Source organism: Magnolia sinica, chromosome 14 (genome assembly GCF_029962835.1).
Source record: "Magnolia sinica isolate HGM2019 chromosome 14, MsV1, whole genome shotgun sequence".
Taxonomy (NCBI): domain Eukaryota; kingdom Viridiplantae; phylum Streptophyta; class Magnoliopsida; order Magnoliales; family Magnoliaceae; genus Magnolia; species Magnolia sinica.
Genome location: NC_080586.1, coordinates 13088007 through 13095264, shown reverse-complemented (window position 1 = coordinate 13095264; position 7258 = coordinate 13088007). Strand labels below are relative to the sequence as shown.

The following is a 7258-nucleotide window of genomic DNA, read 5'->3' as shown; positions in this document are numbered from 1 at the left end:
AGGTGTTCATTTAATCTAGCTATTCCTTGTGGTGTGGTCCACTTAAGCTTTGGGCTGCTTCATATTTGGGCTTGGGCCCTAAAATGGGCTAGTGAAATGGATAGACGACATAGATATAACACACATCACAATGGTCCCCCACAGAGCATAGGGTTGCAAGAGTTCCCTTGGCCAAGTGCTATAAGTAATCCATGTCCCCTGGTTACAGGACCTTGAAGTGCCCAGTGAAAAAGCATTGCATGTGTGCCTAAAAATGTGAGCAGTAAGTAAAAAAGGTGGCATTGTCATTTTATGTAGAAGACTATTTGCTTCTTCTTCTTCTTTTTTTTTTTTTTTAAAATTTTTTTAAATTTTTATTTTATATATATATCTACACATATATATTTAAATGTGTGATGGATTCAACTGATGCACCATGACATCAACCTGCACCCCACTGGAGAATATATTAACGGAGTCATATTCACTGCTATCACAAGAAAACACTAGACCGTTTGCTCTCACATCAAGTCTAAAAGCTTGAGCTGTCAAATGATGGTATATAGATGTATATCAAGGGACTTTAACACTCCATCTAAGGAGTGAAGTAACAACAATGCCTAATTAGCGGAGTTTCACAGCGCACAACATAACATTCATGCAAAGCAAATAACTCCATAGGAAATAATAATGTTTCCTTTTTATTGTGGGCCACATTTGACGTGCATAGGTGACAAATTTTCATTGGGCCATTGATGTAGGGGAGGACGTGTTGAGGTTGAGCACCATCTTCCTCAGGAGATAACTATTCTGAATCCACGGAACTTTTTTGGACTCCTCATAGGGTTATTTCGAATCCACGAGGAAAATAAGAAAATAGAATAATTTCTAGAAATTTGTAATAAATTGATTGATGATTAAAACAAGCTTACAATACTCTTAAATAATGATATGAAATCTACGAAAAAAATTTCAAAATTAAACTAGAACTAAAATTCCTAGAAATCGTGACTTACTATAAATAGTAAACTTATTATTTATAGAAGGTCATGATTCCTACAAGACATTACGGTTTTCAGCCAAAAATAGTAAGTGTCCTATTTGGCTTAACCATCCTATTCTCCTGATTATTCTAAGCACTTTTCATGTTGGACACAAACTCTAAAAGCCTAACAGATGAAGAGTTATAATCAAACTAAAAATTCGACTACCGATCTAATGGAATCTCGTAAATTCGGCAGGCAATCCGTCATAGTAGTTTTGGGTGGCTAAAGTAGATCATCCTACCCCAAAATTATATATGGCATGTCGGATAACTAATTCTGATTTGCGAGATATGTTTGTTTTAAGGTTGTAATGGTCCGGATCACTTTTACCTCCAATCAGGCCTTTTCTAGTTCATCTTGGTCATGAAATCATCCGCGACCCTCTCTACCTCAGCCACATCAGGGATTATAAGGCTCCCGGTTACAAGTAATTCATTTCCAATTACGATGTAAAGAAATCCTAAACAAACTTATTTTATTGCCTAAAATACCCAAATGAATGGGCCTAAAAGCTACTTTGTCCATCAAATTCTATACTTGTAATTAGCTCCCAAGGCCAATCCGCTAAATCCACAACTTAAATAGGCCTACCATATAGAACAATGGGAATGGAATGCCAACCATAAGTTTGTATGTAGGGCCACCATGGTGTGTGTAACTATCGTCAAATCCTTGATACAATACCCAGGCACCCAAAAGTTTGTATGTGGGGCCAGGTGTAACCCATCAGGATGACGACAGGATACAAAACTATCAGCTTAAGACAATACTCAGGTAGGCCACACAGTTGGACTTAGTGGTTTTGGTTTCAATTTTGCATTGCTCCTATTGGTGTGGCCCATGTGAACTTTTAAATTGGCTTATCTTTGGTATGTAACGGTCAATCCTGGATGTTTCATGTGCTAGTTTGTAGTTCTGGTCTAGGTGACTCTGGCAATAGGCAGCCTGGTTTGGGCAAAATCAATATTTTGAGTAGACCCACTTAACCTGTTCAAACTTCAGGCCTGAGCCAACGGCTAGGCCAGCGTTGTTTTAGACCTGGATTTTGAATTGGTCACGGTGACCCTCTGGACCATGCATGTTCAAAATTTAATTCTAGCTGGCCTAGCCCCAGCTAGCAAATTCTCTATAACTTGTTCTAAGCAGTCGGTAAAACATTCAAGTTCTGTGGGGCCTACCACATTGTTTCTATAACATCCACTCCCTCCACCAGGTGCGCCTTCTCTTTTCACCATGCATCTCAGCAGCCAGCCTAGTACAAAACTCATGTGAGCAATGCCATGAGAAAAATGTAAATTCACGAACACTGTGTGGCCATCTTTAGGTTTGAATCAAGCTGATTTTCGGTGTCTGTTCATTCTGTTGAGGATCACCTGATGATCGATGTGTTGGAATATACACATCATGACCCCCTCATACAACTTAAAGTTGGCATGGACTCTTCATTGTTCCCTGTAGTGTGCCCCACTTCATTATTGGATCGAGCTGAATTTTGGCCAAAGGGCCTAAAATCGAGCAGCACACCAGATGTCCAGATTGGATTTCCAACATATAGCACGGTGGTCTCATAGAGCTCTATCGTTGCACGTGCTGTCATACAGCAGAGGTTGTAGAGGACTTGGGCCTATGTACTTGTGAACACTTCATTTCCAAAATTTCGTACCCTTGTATTGTATGTGATGTTTCCAAAGTATCAGGAATGAATGATGAGGCTTAAACCCAAACACCCTTTTCCTAGTTGCACAGTAAATAGTATTTCAGCATTTTCTGCATTCGTGGCAATGGGCTGTGCTGGGTACATGGAAAATGCATGCTTGCGTTGATTGGGCCACTACCAGGGTTACTTCTCTAACATGGGGGACACGACTTAATGTTTATGAAATCTACGCTGTCCATCAGGTACAGAACTCCTTTTTTTGCCTTGATCCCAGAAATCAGTCTGAGTCAACACTCAGGTGGGCCACTCCAGAAAAAAAACCTAAAATATCTAAATTCACATTGTATGGCTCACCTAAATTTTGTAATACTGTGTTTTTTGGTAATTCTTTCATTCTGATGAGCCACATCAGGTGAACGGATTTTGGATGGCATATAAACACCTTGGTAGGTCCTGTAGAAAACTAATGGTGAGCATTCTGTTCCAACCGTTTCTTATGTTGTGGCCTACCTGGGTTTTGGATTATCAATATTTTTGAGTTCAATGGTTAGCATGAAGCAACATGCATGATGAACGGAGTGGATCTGATGAAAGTTCCACCCTCGTTGCTCTCAGTTTGCAAACGTAACCTTGGCAGGAAACTAGCAGGAGTGGCGGTTTCAGGCCCACCATCAAAATAATCAGTCCCTAACGTGGGCGAGGCCAGATCTGCATATTGGGCCTTTGACTAGATGAGAGCCCAGTCAAGCCCAACTAGTTATCATGCACAAAACTCGAGTGCCAATCCATCAAATAGTTTCAAGGCTCTTGCCAAACTGGTGTTGGACATGGCCAGACTAGATCACCTAGCCCATTTGCTCCCCTAGAATAAACAAAAGCACTTTGTGCCTTCTTGGATACACCCTTATGGGTAGCTGCTGCTCTTCTTTCTTCTTTTTATTTATTTTTTATTTATAACTTATGGCAGCAAATAGCTTTTCTTTTTCCCCTTTTTTACTGTCTCTCTCACATTCTCACTCTTCCCTCTCTTTCTCATCTCTCACATAATGAACGGTCCATATCAAAGGTGGGCTCCAGATAATGGACAATGGACATTGAAGGTGGACTCCACATGATGGACAATTAACATGATGGTGGGCCCCACATGATGTATGACCCACATCAACGTGGGCCCACAAAGTGGACGATCCACCTCGAAGTTCTGTTCCTAATGATGAATGATTCATATGTAACGTGGGCAGCATGATGGACGTCCCACATCGAAGATGGGGCCCATGTGATGGACAATCCACATCCATGGTAGGCTCTACATGATGGACAGTGGACATTGAAGGTAGATCCCACATGATAGATGACTCACACTTCAAGGTGGCCCCACATAATGGATAATCCACATCAAAAGTTGACCCTCAATAATGAATGGTCTGTTAAAATTTGGATGCCTCAAATCTATGTTGAAACAGGGGCCATCAATTGGTTAACAGGTGATATCAGAAATATTTAGTTTTTTTGAAAAAAAACTCTCTGGATGGTTTTTGGAGCTTTCGATAGGTTGAAAATTCTGGTTGACAGGTTGACTCGACCAATCGACACGTTCCAATTGGTCGAATCGACAGGTCGACGGATTACACAATTTCATGCGGTTTTACACAATTTGTTTTTATTTCCATCTTACCTTAAAGAAGGAAAAGAAGAAGAAGAAGAAGAAGCATAACCAAACCCATGTAAACTGATAAAGCATTGCAATAATTATGCGATGATATTCGTTGATGCCATTACAGAACTCGACGGACCTAACCCTTTCGATTGTCATCGTTCTTAGAACCCCATAACAAAAAAACCCTAAACTGCAAATGGAGAGAGAGAGAGAGAGAGAGAGAGAGAGAGAGAGAGAGAGAGAGAGAGGAGAAATGAAAGACAGAGAGTGTTGTTTGTCTACTACTCTAGCTCGACTTGAGCTGAGTCGTTGACACACTGTGTCGACTCAGCCAGGTTGAGACTGGGCGGTGGACAATCTCAGTCCTTGTTGGACATGGCAGGGAAGAAAAAGAAGGAAGGAAAAATGAGTATGATAAAACAAATACCAATGACTAAAATCATTGGCCAAACATGTTACTTTTGGTAGGAAAAAATAAAATATTTCGTTGGTAAACACAGCTTATACCGACGAGTATCTTTGTCGGTAAAACTGTGGATAAACGACATTACCGACGAGTACGTTCGTCGGTAAAACAATAATACCGACGAGTATGTTCGTCGGCATAAGCCCGGATAAACAACATTATCGACGAGTATGTTCGTTAGTAAAACAATATTACTGAGGACTATGTTCGTCAGTATAAGCCCGCTATTACCGATGAAATAATTCGTCAGTATAGCTCATATATAGATCGTTGGTATAAATTTTGTATTGATTTGTACATACGAAATATTTCGTCGGTATAAGTTTTCAACCTACTATTACCAACGAAATATTTCGTCAGTAATAGTTTGTTTCTTACTGGTTTAATTTATTTTCAAAATTCAGGAAAAAAATTCCTGATATACACCTGTAAATACACTTGTTACAATACATTTTCATCATATTCACATCCACATCCATGCAAACACAAACTACATCCATCCAAACACAAACCACATCCATCCATACACAAACAATCCTATCCACATATACATACAACCCACATTCATCCACGCACAAATACATATAAGTTTAACATTCGTATATAAAATAAATCATAAATAAAATAAAAAAATCCTATCCACATCCACATACAATCCACATTCATTCACGCACAAATACATATAAGTTTAACATTTGTATATAAAACAAATTATAAATAAAATAAAATAATTATGAAGATGAAGGCGGAGGTGGTGGGGCATTGGTGGCAAAGGGTGCAACGAGAGCTTGAAACATCTCCTGCATCCGTCGCTCATGCTCTACCTGCATCTCCTCGATCCTCCTCTCCTGCTCCTCCCGTTCTCCTCTCTTCGCCTCTACTCCTCCTTCTCCCTATGCCATTGCTCCTCCTCCCTCTGCCTCTCCAGCTACTCTTTGATCTTATCGACAATGACCTATAGCCAATGAACCTCTCTCTCTGTGATATCAGCTCGGCGTAAGGCGCTCTCCCCAGCGACAGATCGGCTGGAGGCAGCTCTAGCAGGTGCCATGAGCTTTGCACCATGGCTAAGCCCACACACATATCTAGAACGGGTGCCAAGCACCTCGCTCAGGATATTTGGCTCACTCCATTGTCTACCATCGGGAGTAGGCTGACTACGTGTGGTGTTCATCGCCGCCTATAATGAAAACATATGAATTTTCATAACGAATGACATTATTATAATTTAATGCAATTAAATTTTACAATATAAGAATTTTTACCCAATTCTCGCTGACTCTAGGATGAACCCAAGATCCCGTTGCCTGCCGACAGTGAGTCCCTCTGTAAAGGTCTACTGGTCTAGGCTTCTGGCCGGTGACGGAATCTCACTGCGCAATTGAAATGACAATAGAGTTAATATAAATGCATGGAAATAATATATCAACTTAATAATCACCAGTAATTTCTTACCATGTCGTAACGATATCGTACAAATGACTTTGAACCAGCTACGTGGTTTACTTGTAACTTTTTCCTGTTTGCAGAATTTATTCTGCTCATCTTCTGAACACATTATTCATAATACATTGTTATTAATTGCGAATTTAATTGTTACCCTAAGATATTGTAAATATGTAAATATTACCTGAAAAGCCTCATACGAAAATCTCTTGCAGAGTATCAGCTAGTCGTCTATCGTCATGTGCGACAGTGCGGACAGTACGACCTCATCGTGGGTCTTTCACCGCTAGTACCACTGGTGTAACTCTCCTCGGTACTTTTTGAACCGCTCCCTGACCATGTCGTCGATGACATGAAAAATGTAAGGAACACTCAAATCTAAGACAAATTTATGCTGCAGTTTCGTAAATAATAGATTAAGGCATGTGGGTTGCTTCAATTCGGCCTGGGTCTCCTTGATTTCCTGGCTCAGGGCGGCTTGATTTTCTTCAATCTGAGCCATGCGGGCTTCCGAGGTGGCCTGATCACGACGGTCTTCATGTATAGCAAGAGGAGGTCCCTCATCAGAGTATCGGGACACCTCTTCTTCATCACTTCCTTCTTCCTCACCGCTTTCCTCTTCACTACCTTCTTCATCTTCACTCCCATCATCCTCTTCACTTTCTTCCTCTATCTCATCCCCGAACTCATCAAGCCTTGCTTGTTGCTACCTGGGGCCTATGCCCATATTGTTGAGCGTAGTGTCACTGATGATATGAATCGGGGTATGGTTCTCCATATGGATCCGGAAGCTGAAATTTCGGGCGATTTTACAAATAAGTCGACCGAAGGGAAGTGAGACATCTCCCCGTGTAGATCGTGCAGTACCTACAATCTAAGACAAAACGAATGTAGGCAGGCACAATATGTCTCCCTGACCAGCTCTGTATAAGAAATCCACCATAAGTCGAGTGCATTCCGTGCGATTACTCCACCTGAAATACACGTTATACGTGAATATATGGTGG

At 40.8% G+C, this 7258-nt stretch overlaps 1 long non-coding RNA gene across 1 annotated transcript; it reads right to left on the bottom strand.

Annotated features, from left to right (window-relative positions):
• Window positions 1-5776: 5776 nt before the first annotated feature.
• Window positions 5777-6455, bottom strand: LOC131225637 (uncharacterized). Its single transcript, XR_009161441.1, has 3 exons — window positions 6261-6455; window positions 6071-6178; window positions 5777-5985 (listed from the first exon to the last, which is right to left on the bottom strand). It is a non-coding gene; the product is annotated as an uncharacterized LOC131225637 (long non-coding RNA).
• Between the last annotated feature and the right edge of the window lie 803 nt (window positions 6456-7258).